Source organism: Falco punctatus (assembly GCF_963210335.1).
Source record: "Falco punctatus genome assembly, chromosome: 8".
Lineage (NCBI taxonomy): Eukaryota > Metazoa > Chordata > Aves > Falconiformes > Falconidae > Falco > Falco punctatus.
The window spans coordinates 11546345-11560796 of record NC_137588.1 but is presented as its reverse complement, the minus strand read 5'-3'; the positions used below and the strand labels follow the sequence as shown (position 1 = coordinate 11560796).

At 43.4% G+C, this 14452-nt stretch overlaps 1 protein-coding gene across 37 annotated transcripts in view; it reads left to right on the top strand.

Annotated features, from left to right (window-relative positions):
- MAP2 (microtubule associated protein 2) overlaps positions 1-14452 on the top strand; it is a 242159-nt gene that overhangs the window by 104558 nt on the left and 123149 nt on the right. The window lies entirely within an intron of this gene.

Sequence of the window (14452 nt, the reverse complement as noted above, 5' to 3'; positions counted from 1 at the left end):
CTCTCGGCTCAAGGGTTTTATGCCCAGTGTTTCAGTAGCCTGGCAGGGTGGGGCGGTGCTGGATAAGCATCTGTCTGATGGCTTTTTGACATATTGCTGGTGCTTCGGAAATAATTTCTGCATACCAAAATGAAGCAAACTGTGGGTTTTTGACAGTGTCATTGCTAGTTCCCAAGAGAAGTAGTTTATTATCCTGTTCCCCCTAATACCTCTTGGCTTTGGTTGCTTTAACCCCTTGATGCCGTAAAGGAAACGGTGAGATAAAACCCTGCAGAATAAAAAATGTTAAGCAACTTCATATTAAACTTTCAGATGTGTCAGTTGGGTAAGGAATGCAGATCTCATTGATTTGCAGTGGGGACTGCCCCCTTAAAAAAAACCAACGAGGTAGATAAAAAAAGTCTAAGCAGGATTGAAAGTCTGCTCCCTCCACCTTGATGGACAGAGGGAAAGGTGTATCCATCTTGCATTAAGTTCTGAGGTGCCAGTTCTTGCTCAATGCCATCCAAACCAGACTATATCCTGTGTTGCTCTTCCCAGGTGTCCTCCAGGTGATTATACTTAGCTTTGCATTTAGACTGGAGGGAATATGTGTTTGTAGGGCAGCAATCAAAACCTGTGTATGTTTTTACTCTGAAGTTTCAGGGTGCCTTTTGAAAACCAGAATAAAAGAGGTGAGAAATTATTCAGGAAAGGCAGTTATGCTTCTAGCCTAGGTAAACAAGGAGTAGCGGTAACTGTGAGAAAGCTTGGTCTCCTGAAATGGCCAGGCTAGGTCCACAGACAGGCAGGAATCCCAAGCCAGAATGTCAGCGCTGGCAAAGATGTGAGCCATTGCTAGCAGCAATGCATCCCTCTGAAATGTGATGAATAATCAGTTTCATTGCAGTAAATTGCTAGGACTGATTGATACACGCTGTTTCCTGGGGGAAAACATTTGTGAATTTTTCAAGATATTCTCTCTCCTGTTTTTCTTACGTATACAGTTCTATTGCTCGTTTTCCTCTTCTATACATCTTTCCGTTCTCTTGGCCTTTGTGTATTTTCTGTCTTTGGCAGAAGGCATCTTACCTAACAGTTTTTCCTGGCTAAATAAAATTATTCAAAGGAATGCTGTACTAGTTAGTCTTTCTTAGTTGCTTTTAATACTATTTCCTTCTGGTTTAAATTATCACTAGACTTACTGAAAGAGAAAACCTGAAGTAAATAGTGTATAAAGTATTTTAATTCTTGAAAAATGCACTCAGCAGTCTGTTTTTAGCAACGAAGCAAGTCCCTTGTCTTCCCTCTACTTTTAATTTCACTTCTGTTATCCAAGGGCAACAAGCTGAACTGCAGTCTCATTCTGATTTCATTAATGTTTTGCAAACTGTCTCAAGGACTAACGCTGCTTGCTGGGCTTGATGTCAGAATCCAAGGTTCTGCTGCAGCATTGGAGAAGGGGAAAGGAAGGGTCTCTCACAAATAGAAGTGATGACATTGTTAGCAGATGAGTAGAAATGCCTAGTTTTTACAGTATCAGTGTACAATGAGTCAAATTTGTTGACAGTGTGATCCCCTCAGATGAAAGGTTTTCATCTCCTATGGAAATGTCTCTTATCTCCTGTGCACAGCATCTTATCAGTCCTTTATGGTCTCCTAAAAACAGAGAAAGGCTGTCAGCTGTTTGCTAATAAATCAAAGTTGGTGAGGAGACTCTGGGTTTTTTTTTTTGTGGGGGTTTGGGGTTTTTTGTTGTTGGTTTTTTTTTTCTGTAAACAATACATGCACATTTCTTACACCTCTGTTTTATTTGTCATTTTAACTTCCTCCTTTGATCTGTTTTTTTAAGATTCACATCACAAATAGTTCCTTCTGGTGGCCAAGAAGAAAATGAGATGTTATGCTGGCAAAAATGGAAATTATTTCAAATAATATAATTTTCTTGAAGTAGAGGTCAGGGGCACTTATGCTGTAAGAAGAGAGTTAATTCTAGATTGACAAGACTTAAATATACTATGGCCACAGGGGTAGCATAAGATGGCTTGGAATATCAAAAGCAAAACATTTTCTTAGCTGATGCAAAAAGGCAACAGAAGCCAGAGCGTGCCATGTCAGTGAGGTGTGTTGGATGGCAGTCTGTGGACTCTAGGGCATGCACCCAGAATGACGTGCTGTTTGGCACTTGCCTTCACTTAAACAAATGACATGGTGACCAAATGCGCCAAAGGCATTCAGAAGCAACGTGTGGCGTCAGTTCATCCCCAGGGCTCTCTTGTGGGGAGCAGTGTCAGGAGCAAGCTTGGACCCCTGCATCTGCCTCTGTCCTGAGCTGAGCTAGTCATCTCTTTTTTAACCCCAGTTGTAGATGGCCCTCTCTTGGCGTGTGTGATGGAGGTAAGGAAAAGGTTTGCTTTGTGACTCTTCTGGGTCTCAGTATCCTCAGTTTGTTTGCTAGGGTTAGGGTTAGATCACCAGTATTAATGTTTTTTCCTATGATTACATGAAACAAGTATTTTTTTGAGCATCTCCATTAAGGGTGCTGACTTCCCTGTTGATTTATGCCTTGTGCTCACTGAAGAATTCTCAGTGAAATTTTTCCTGCAGTTTTACGGATTAGAAAGGCTGTCTTCTAGGCAAATTTTTCAGCAGCAAATAAGGGTCCTATTTTATGGCTTTCCTTTTGGTTGAGGCATGAGGGGGGGTCACTTGCACGGTCTGTCTTTTCTACTTGTGTGTCTGTTTTCATGTGACTTGCAGGAAGACAGTTATCTCTACTTCTGTACCAAAGCAGGCTGACATTGGTCATTGGGCTCAACTTACTAGCTGGGGAGAATGAAAGCCACGTAAAACTGGTTTTCTATGGAAGACTGGAGCCAATACATTGTAGTCCTGGTGAAAGTTGTTTTCACATGGGTTTACGTTTTGTGTCCTCTCCTCCCCTACCACATTTTCTATTCCCTTTGCAGTAGAGTAACCCCATTTCTCTATGGCCTTATGCTGTCACTTGGCCAGGATATGGCATCGAGCTAGAGCTGCTTTTGGGGTGCTGGCTGGCCATCATGTGCTGTAGAGGACTGAAGGCAGTGGGCTGATTAGCATTGATAATGTGCAGCTGTGGCCTTGCCTCAGAGGCAGTGGGTTGATTGACATGGATGATGTGCAACTGTAGCTCGTTCCCACAAAGTGGTTAAATAGCCCTGAGGATGGTGGGAGAGGGGGTTGGATGGAGGAGGAGCAGTGTGGTCTGGCCTCTGGAGGAAGAAGATACAGCACAGACAGCAGAAGCTGACCAACGGTAAAGCCTTGTTACAGTCTACTAGGTCGTTTGTGTGTGCTGCAAGGATGTGCATGTACTGCTTGCCTGGAAGATCAGAGGCAGCAAGTGGTGAGGTTATGTCACTGTTTTCCTCATTTGAGGGAAGGAGGACTCATTTCAGTTCTGCCTTTCATTCTAGGAAGAAAACACATTTCTGTCCTTCACTGTCTGTCAAGCTATGTTTAAATATTCAGTGTTAGGGACAGTTAGACATCAGCAGTTTAGTAACTTTAGGAAGGACCCTGTATAACCTGTCGAGAAAATAACCATCAAAGTGCAGAAATCCAATGGAGTATGAGCTGGAGCAGGAGATCAACAGACGTGGCCTCACCTGGAGGAAGAAGTGATTAGAGGCAGGCCTGTGGTTCCTGTGAGGAACTATGAGCTGCCAGGTTTGTTTCTGAAAGTTTGTGTACTCCTCCTCTTCCTTGTTTTTTTATTTTTTGTCTGTAAATCAGACAAAGAAATGCCAATGTGTTCCTCAGTAGGGGTCATCGTCAACTTGGCAAAATGATTGAGGTTCTTGGTTAGAAGAAGCTGTGTATGTGCAAAATTTGATGATGAGGCTTGGTATATGGGGGCTTTTGTCTGGGCTGCAGTAACAGAGGTGGTTGTGGTATTACTGTAGTACGAGTACCAACAAAAATGTTAAAAAACATTTAGTAAAAGACTTGATTTCTCCCACCTTCACCCATCAACTCTTTATTCTTGTGGAGCTGTTTGCTGTATATTGTGATCATACAGATCTGCAATAACTTTTAACACGACAATGAATAAATGGCAATCAATTCACCTGTCCCATTTTATACAAAAGGTGGTTATTTCCTGATGGACATTTAACGCTGACATACCAAAAGCTGGAAAAGGCAGAAGAGACTCTGCTGCCAGTAGCATGCTTGGTAGAAACCTCTACAGCAGCAGTGCTGCTGACTCATGCTTTACAAACCTGGAACATTCCCTGAAAGGCTGGAAGTGCAGATTAACTTCCTTTCCCTGTCTTGGTCAGGGGACAATTCATTGTGTTCTTTGCCACCAAGTGAAGCCTCTAGATAGTTATGCACGGCTGCATTTGGACTGATGTTTTATGGAGTGCATTAGCATGGAGCTTGCGAGAAATCATGGGCAATTTATTTTAATACATTGGGTGTCAGTCGGCACTACATCACAGAAGCTTTTTACATTTGTTTTCTGAGTCATCCTGGTTCTTGCGATAAGGTGATTTTTCAGTAAGTGTGGTTAGTAAATTGGGTTCGCTGCTTCTTTTTCTTACTTGGTGTGTATATTTGCTCTTGAAAATGCAAATGTACACTTTAATTGGCTAGAAGGAAATGAGTCACACTTAAGAAAGTGCCTTTCTTTAGCCTTTTCATCATCAAGGGTGAGAGGTTCATGACTGCTGGAGACAGGAATAGAGAGCAGTGGGGGAGAGATGATAGATCTGTGTATTTAAATGTCAGTATAAAACTCCCCATATTGTCTAGTTGCCTGTGCCTCTGGTTCCTAAGTCGCTTCCATCTGCATGCCCGAAGGGACCTGAGCACTGTGTGGCTCAGCATTGTGTAGCATTTAATACTGAGAAACTTCATCTTGTGGTGGAATCCATGGCCCCGCGTTCGGCTGTGGAGAGAAGGGTCCATGTGATGGCTCTGGGAGCTTGGCATGCAGGCACATCCTCAAACACTCATTTCGCGTGTTTGAGCTACAGATACAGAAACAAACACACAACACATCTCTGTGAAAAGTTCCTTGGTAAATCCCGGCTGACTTCATGTGCATGGCAGCACAGTCTACTGCGTAGGTAATAGAGCAGAGAAGAAATCGTGTTAAACTCACATCTCATTTTTACGCTGGGGAAAGCACCTAGTTCTGCTCTGTGGTGAGGAGCACTGTTCACATACTTTGTGTATCATTATGCTGTCGGGGCACTACTGGTCAGCATGCTGTCAGGCCCCATGTGTGCTTCTGGCAGCAATGGACATCAGTGACTGCGACTCTTGCAACTGTATTTTACATCCTCTGTGTGCGCTGGGAAGAGTGTTAGGGTTTTATTGGTAATTCTGTAGTGATAGTTTCCAAGATAAGAAGTCAACAGAGATGATTTGGATTTCACAGGGGTTAGAATCCTCTCTTTCCAGTGTGGATTTTCCAAATTCCCCTACTATTTTTTAAGAGATTTGAGACTGAGGTATTGTGGAGAAAGGGCAGCAGGTGTGGAAAACACAGGGCTGTCATGATCTGGAGATTGATCAGGTTCTGCCTTTGGACAGTGTAGCCCTGGAAACCAGGCTGCCCTGTCCGGGACTCAGCACCTTTCTTCCCTTGTATCCAGCCCTGAGCACACAGGGAGCAATCTCACTGACAGCTCCAGCTTGCTTTTGTTTCTGTCTGAAAGCAGAGGCATAAAACCTCAGTCTGCATCATCCACCTGAAGCTGCCTCTGACTGGGGTCAGAGAAGGGACAAACCCAGTAACATTTAATAATTTCAGACAGAACTATCTGCCTTAAGATTTCCACAGTCGCAGCAGTTTGAAATCCCTTCAAGGGTGGATTTCCTTGCATCAATCCAAAACCCTTCTCAGCACTTCTTAATGTGATTGTGGTGACCTGGCTGATGGAGTGGCGTTAGGTTCCTCAGTGTTGACTTAATGCAGTATAAATCAAGTTTATAAGAATTCAAGATGGCTGATACCTGTATTGAGAACTTGATGTTAAATCAGGACTTTGTTAGTGCTGCAGTTCAAGAGTATGCCAGCAAGTCTGTGTTGCCAGGCCTCACCCTAGTGCTACAATGGGGTCTAGTCCTGGCCAGTCATGGAGGTGCTCAGCTGTCCGGTGAGGACAGATCCCCAACCCAATGACATACTGCTCTGGTGACTTCCCTATGCTCCCGACAAAGTCGAGCATAGTCTGAGTTGATTTTGTGTCTTTCTGAAGTTTAGAGGATGTTTGAAACACATCTTCGTTTTTAAGTGAAGCAAAGTGCAGCTGAATGTGCTGTGCAGTGGGTCCTCGTAAAGTGCTCTGCTAAAGCCAGCGTGCAGCTCCTACACCGCGTGCTCTGAACCTCTAAAGGACAAGACAACCTTGGGTTTAGCAACATGACGGTAAAACTAAAGGAACATTAGATGCCAAAAAATGAGTCAAGATTGATCTGATAATATTTTTTTTCATAGTCAAGATAAGATAGAAGTTAAAGCAACAAATTGGGATGCTCAGTAATGTGCTGAATGCCCTCAGAGAAGATAGAAGTCTGAAACATAAAGCTCTGTGATCCCCCCCTCACCCCGTATTCCTATATGTGTACCAAAGGGGCCTCCTGTCTCTTTTCAAAACCCACTGGGATCTGCAGAGGTTTGTGCTCTCGCCGCCTGGTGCTGTGGGCTCCCTGTACTCAGAGCTGCTGCTGCTGCCCCCCTGAACAAGAGCTCGGTTTCTCCTTGGATGGATGTGTGGTGCCTAGGAGAACTGAATCCTCTTCCTTGGAAAGTTGCCACAAAGTACTGCTGCAATACAACTAAGCATATTAATAATCATTAAACTAAGAATCGCTGCTATTATTTGTAGTGATGGTGTTATGTAATGAATGATAAGGGCAGCCATGAGACATGGACAGAACTGCTAACTGCAGCAACCTTTCCTGCAAAATACGCAAAATGCCCTTGAGTATTTAAATGAATGTGCTTATTCTAAGGTTTATTGTATTTAGTGTCCATTAGTAAAAATCTCTTTCAGCGAGCACTTGTGGAAGTAATTATGAGAAGGTAAATTCAAGCCTGATGTATACAACTACTAAAAGTAGTTTTACATTTGTAAAGTTAGCCAGTGTGTGTAAAAACTTTAAATACTAATGTGTGTGATGGGCAGGAAACTCGAGCACTTCAGTGATTAATTATAGAGCAGAAGGGATGGAAACAGTGCTCCGTGATACAAGTAACGCATCCACGTGGCTTGCAGTTTGCAAATCAAGAATAGCTCCCTTGAAAGAACTCACTAAAGAATATTTGAATTAAAAATAAGCAACAAAAAAAGAGTTCTCTGTGGCTGTATCACACACAAAAGGAAATTAAGACTGTCATTCTGAACTGTTGCACATCTCACTGGTCCCTGTTCAGTCTGCTCTGTGCCCTTACTGTTGTGTTTGCCAAGAGGGGTGTGTGTGGAAGAGCAGGGTAGTTAGAGATTTTGATCTTCATAAACCTTTTTAGTATGACGTGGCTGTACAGTCCTGAGTACAGTGGGACTGGCTAGGAAGGATTCTTGGGGGGTTTTGAGCAAGCATATTGTTGTTGTGATGGAATCCTGTTATTTTCTGTGTTCTTGTCCTGTAACTGTTTCACCTCAGAGTGATCTTTACAGATCTAGCAATGCTTAGAGCCTACCTTTTTTGTGTGCTGCCATTCCTCATTTACGTGTTTTGCAGGAAACACAATATGTTTGATTTTATTTAGAATATCAAATGCAGGGAACAACGGCAGAAGGGTGCATGAAGTGTAATGAGTCCTGCTCCTGGGGTTTGTGCTTGGCAGCCAGACGGCCCAGGTGCAGGTCAAGGTCCTCCAGGCAGAAGGCCCTGCACAGCTGTATTGCTGTGGTTTGACTGTGTGAGTTGTGTACATGGATGCCTTTGGGTAGGAGGTTCTGCGGGTGTCCAAGAGGTGCCTCCCGATTCTGCTGTCTCTGTGCTGGTGATGTTGTTCTTCACGGCTTGTGAAGGCCACCGTTACTGCTGCTAGCTGTGTCACTCCAGCACAGGGGGAAGCGAGGCAATTGAACCTTTTGCAAAGATCGTGCAGCACTCCTGAGCATCCTGAGCAAGACCTGGGCCTGGGGAACTCTTCTCGTGACATCAGTTTGAGAGATGTAGCAGCAAGACTGTCTGTCTTGTCCTTTTTTTTTTTTTTTTTTTTTTCCCCCTTTTTCTTTCATTTTTTCCTCTTCCAGTTGTAAGGTGATCTCTGTGTGTGTAGAAATCCCTCCACCTTCTGCTGCTTATGTTTAAAACAGGACTCACAGAGGCTTAGGGCTATTGTGATGTCCTTCATAGGCAACTTGGCAGATGATTGTGGTTCTGTTCCACAGACATCTGAAATGCTGAAGCCGCCTCAGTTACCTTTTGGATTGTGATTTGAGATCACCACAACTGTGCTACAAAATCCTTTTTGGTGGTGTGAACCCAGACTTATTTTTTGCTCTTCATCTGTTGAAAGTTAATCTGTGCCCAGCAGGGCAAACAAAAGTATTCAGCTGTGGTGTCAGGTTTGCAAAATAAGTGATTTTTTCCCCTAAAATACCAACCTGTAATGAAAAAAATGGAGAAAAGCAGTGAGACAAGGAGGGGGATATAATCAAATCATTGCATCTGTGTCCACATGTTCACTTAGATTTTGTTAGTGTTTACATTTACATTTTTCAGAGTGCTTTTTATTGTGAGGAACCCTTGTAATAACACTGTCTTGACCCATAAAATCCTTTCTGCACTATCCAAATGGGCAGGAGAAATACCAAAGCAAACTCTTCTTCCTAGTATCAGTGGAGGAGTGTTGGAGTTAGAAGTATTTTTATGAGGTTTGTTGGAATAAAGTACTGTGGAAAATCTAATTCCTGGAACAAATCAGCTTTGTTCTGTAACCAAATATGAGTTTGGCCTGTGTATATGTGTGTATAATCATGTATAATACAGAAACATAGACTTTAAATTCATAATATTAGGGAGAAAAAAGGAACATACCTTCTTTCACTCACCCAGAATTTAACTCGGTTTATAAAACCCCGGTGTTTGGGTTGTATTTTTTTTTTTTAAGCTTTTTACATCAGTCAAAGAGCAGATGCTTGTTTCTGTTGACAGGCAAAAACGTTATTTAGGTGTTCTGAAGTACTGTTACTAAAGTAATATTGATAAAATTATTAAAAAAACCCCCAGTCCTACTGGGTGTAACCTAGCATCTGTGGAATTGACTGTTGACCTGAAAAGCCTTAGGCTAGGCTTGGGGTGAAGGGTAGTCCCAGATGTAAGCATCTCCTTTCCACCTGTAGTTCTGTTTGTGTAGTTTACTAAATGTAATGAGAGGCCCAAATTGCTCACGTGCATTCTGCCAAAAAAGCATTACCACCTTTGGATTCAATTCATGTTATGGTACTAACATACTTCCTTGCAGTTATGTTTCCTTTCTTCTTAATACGAGGGAAAGAAAGAGTTGTATAATAAACTATGTCATGGGGAAAAAAAAGTCATATGTTATGACAGAGCTTAAAAAGGCTTTTGAGGATTTACAGCCATGAGTGTTTATGAGAACTGAACCCAGAGCATTTTCATTTCCCAGCAATGCTGCTTGCAGAGGTCGCCAGAAGACAGGTGTGTACGGAGATGCAGCAGCGCAGGGTGCCGTGCAGGTGGGAAGCAGGGGCACTCAGCCCCGGCAAGAAGCTGTAGCTGCTGGCGGTGCCTGATGTGCTGACTGGCCAGGCTGCGGCTGGGGGACCAGCTTGCAGCCGAATGACGGTGGCACTGTCTCTGCGCAGGTTTGCTGTAGGAAGGTTAAGCCTATGGATTGAAGTAATCCTTGCGTTATTAAAAGCCCCAGTCTTGCAGTGTCTCTGGGGGAAGGGCCTGTCAGACTTCATAGAAACTTGCTGAGATGGTCTGTCTTGCCAGCCCCCTGATGCTTCCCCTCCAGTTTTTCCACTTGTTTCTGGCTGCTGGTTTCTCAGACTCATCAGTACCTTTTGAATTTAATAAAGTGCTCCCCATAGCAGAAATTGGTCTTGGATCCGAGGCCCTTGGCTGCTTAGTAGAATTAAGTCTTTTACCAATCCATGTCGTTCAGTGCAGCCTGCCCGCTCTGGCCACCCTGGCTGGCACTGGTGGCTTTCTGTTTCTTTTGATCTGTATCTGTCACTGATTCTGTTTGTACAGAAAGTCTGCTTGGGGATGGCCTGCATCTCTGAAATGAAATGGGAAACACTTGTGCAGCCCTCTGCTGTCCATGGCAGTTTGTCTCTGCCGAGTCTCAGAAATGCAGTGAAATACTGGACTTGCCAGGCTGGTGGCTGCGTTTCCAGTACAGTGCTCCTCTGCCTCTTCCGGACCTGTGCCGCTTTGTCCCAGGACCTGGAGCACGTGTTTGCAAGGCACAGAGGCATAGCTTATCGCTGCTGGGCAGGAGCATCTGTCCCAGGCTCTGCTGACTTTGCATTTGATGGAGAGAATGGACAAATTTGTAAATGAGAGTGTGGAAGGAAAAACCGTGACCTGTGCACCTGTTTCAGGTTAGAGGGCTCCATGCAAGGAGAGCCAGTCTTTGAATCAGCACGGCTAGTGCTGGGGTGGGCGTTAGGAAGACTACTTATCTGTTTAAATAGACTTGATGGCTATTGTGTGGCTGCCATCTGTCCCCTTTCACACAGGAGAACTTTTATTATTATCTTTAACCATATCTTACTAGGTCTCTAAACTGCTGGTCAGTCTGCATTCATTGTTGGATAAAGGAGCTGCCACTCTTCTTAACAGAAAATAGTCTTACTACAATAGTGGTAAATGAGCCTCCCCTCCTCCCTTTTTGGCATGGGTGCCTTTCTGCACAAGAAATGTGATTGATAGCAGGGACCTTACTGCAGCATTTATCATCCTGATTAATCACTGCGCTTTAAAAGAGCCTTGGCTTTAAACAGAAGAGAGTAGCCATGCAAACAATAGCTGGAGCATTAACCATTGAAAGCCAAAATACACTTTATGATTTAATATAATAGGAGGGAGATAAATGAAACGTTTGGAGAAGAATATTGGACATGGAAGATGCTTCAGGGAACTGTAAAAATTTTGCTAGCAAGAGTTGAGAGGTTTGAAGGAGTTCTCAAGTGGGCTAACAGTAATAAAAACGCAATGGTAAATGTGTCACATATTTTAGTCATTGTGCCAGTTTGTATCCAAGTCGGTCTGCTTACCTGCTGTTGGGAGATGGTACTTATTTGTGAGATGGTGGCTAGTTCTGCTGTCTGCGTGGCAGTGTTGAGCAGACTGAAGGTCTTTGCATCTCTGGACCAAGTCCAAAGCTAGTTATGTGCAGCAGCTGCAGAAGGTCTGCAGCAATGCATGTGCGTGGGAGTAGGAGTCAGTCTGCAGTTCATGTTTCATTGATCTGTTCCATCCAGGTGTTCTCGACATCGACGATGAAGACTTTTTAAAGAGTTGCAAACCTAGAAGTGCCCAAGTGAAATTATTCATTTAGACAAACTGTCCATGCCATGAGAATTTTAGCAAGTGCAAGAAAGCAGGAATATTCTGGAAGATTTCTGGAGGTGTTTGTCATCCCCAGACAGAGGTTAACTCCCACTGTTGCTGCTGGAGGCGTCGTCCTACTGTTGTGCTCCTGAGAGCTGCAGGGTTAGCCCTGCAGGTTTTGCGAAGACTAAAGACTGTCAAATTGTCCTCGAGTGCTTAACACAGCCTGTCACTTGTCAGTTTATGGCTGAGTTAAAAATTAAATGGTGTCTTACTTCACTTTATACAAAGTCCTGTACAGCTTTCTGTGCTGATAGGTTTATGGGTAGGGGTGAAATGTGGCAACACGCTCAGAACCTTGCTTCCTTCACCGAAGGTGAAAGTTGGGAGCTGATTGATGTGCAAGTGGGTTAATAAAAAATTGAATTTTGAGGTCTTTGCTGTTACATATTGATCTCTTTTTGCTGGTTTCCAGTATTTGTCCTATAGATATCTGTTCAGCTTCTACAAAATGTTTGAAGTACCCCCAAAAGCACTGTATAAATCCATTCTTAATATATCCTAAAGGAGTTATTGCTGTGGAGTGCGGTGCTTGGGCTGTTGAGTCAGTGATGGTGGCAATCAGCATATCAGCAAGCTGAACAGTGTAACCAAGAAAGCATTTCCTTTTGGTACTCCTGGTCACGGCTACAGCATGTTGGCATCCCTTGCGGGAAGGTGGCTGCTGGAGGGGCAGTGTCTATCTTCAGAACTTAAGCAGGGGGACTGTCTTGGAAAAAAAAAAAAACAGCCAGCCAACCAAAATCAAAGGTGGTGAAGGAAGAAGGGGAAGAAAAAGATCCTTTTCTGTATTGAATTCCTGTTGAGACTGGTCAGTAGTGTGGCTTTGGTATTGTCCTGCTCCAGCAAGTCACAATTTGCAGAAAATCAACCTTCATCCCTCCTGCCCTAACCACAGTGAACATCATTTGCATTTAGGACGGGAGGAGGAAGGACTGTGGGGCTGCTGCAGTCACATTTAAACAAGACTAAAGAGCATCTACAAACCAGTCGGGCCATTGTAAAAGAAAATGCAAGTAACTGTAGTTGGTTAGGCACAGTGAATAAAACAGCTTGAGGAACTGATGTGGGGACACAGACACAACACGATTGCATGTAAGAAAATATATTCTTAGTTATTAAGTACATTTCACTAGCTGTGATTTTTAAATTCAGAGCAATGGAACAACTGCTATCCTTAAAGAGTAGAAAAACGGATTAAAGAAAATAAACACCTTCATGTGAAAGATTTTTTTTTTCCCCACCTTTCCAGCACACTGTACTGTATAGGTACCGGTCGGGAAGTCAGGTGTTCCCAGGGCTTGTAGCACATCAATCACAGCAGTGCTGTGGGAGCCTGCTGCCACACCTCCTGGGTGCCTGTGGCAATGGGTGCTTGGAGATTGTCCAACAGCAGTTGTGTGTTTACTGGCTATTGCTCGGGTGGTCTTGCTTTTAGGATTTTCCTCACTTTAGTGTTTCAGGTGTGGGTTTTGTCTTTTTAGGCTCCAGTCATGCAACTGGTGATCCTTGCAAAGCCCCAGTGATTTCATCCTGCTTACCCTGGTATCGGTTACAGTTTCTGTAAGTGGGAGAGGAGGAGGATGGAGGTGAAGGAGCAATCCACAAACTTTAAGTAGCTTATGTGATGGGGCAATCCTACAGTGCTTAACATAGAGTTCTCTACATGCTGTTACACAGAACTACCTGCATGAAGGCAGTTTTCTTCTAGATCTTTCACTGACAGCTCTGCAACGTGGGATGAGTAATTTAATTCCTTCCTTCAGACCTGACTACATTACTCTGCTTTCTTACTTAGAAAATGTATGGAAAACCCCAAAACCTTCATGTATCTAGAGGCGATGAGGTAGATACATAAAATATATGCATTTATATAGTTATCTAAAACCTGTACGTGCCCTATATTGGCTTGAAAGTTAAGTGACTGGGTCAGTCACTTGCCGAGACTGGACCTAGATCTTGCAAAAAGATTGCAGTCTTCCCAGGGGATTTTCAGGTTGAAGACATTGCCGTGAGAATGTGCCGTTGATGGGATAAGTCCAAAGAGCTAAGTGACAGCGCTTTGGTTTTTGGAGCAAGCAAAACACTGCAGTCTGTAGCATGCGAGGGCACTAGCCTAGCAAGTGCTTGTATAAGCAGAAATGGTGAATGCATTTACTGTGATACTTAAACCACCAGAAATGAACATTTTAACTACCTAGAAATCACCATATGTAGAACTTGATATTAGGACCGAAGGTGTATTGCACAGCATATGTTAAATGAAACTCTTGCGGGCACCTTGAGTCTTGAAACTGCCAGGTGAGCCGCTACAAGGGTAAATCCTATTTGACTGTGTCAAGGCAGAGCAATCCAGGGGGCTTGGGTTTAGTTGTTTCTTCGCCTAATAAAGACCCAATTGTTGATACTGAAGGCCAGAGAAGGAGAAATGTTCCTGGACTCTCAAGGCAAAGAACTCCTTACTACTTTTTTTTTTTTTTTTTTTTTTTTTCCAGCATTCCCTCACAAAGTTGAGATGTAACAACGGATCTTAGCACTTGAATATGCAGCTTTACCTTCCTGCTGATTGTCCTCATTCTTGAATCATATAACCTCACCATGGCATGGAATGAATTTGTGTACGAGTTTGTGTGCAGTCAGTTCTTGTAGGCTTGTCTGCATGCAAAGACAATACCATTTTTCCCCATACATGCCCTAAGGGACTATGCACAATTAAACAAACATGCATTTTCTTTTTTATATCATCTAAGAAACTCTGATGTTTCCTTCATTCTTGGATCATGTCCCTCCTCTTCTTTCCAGTCTGTCTAGCTGTTAGGTCTGTAGAGATTTTGATGTTATGGGAGACTTCTTTGGTGTCCTATCGCTCTGATAC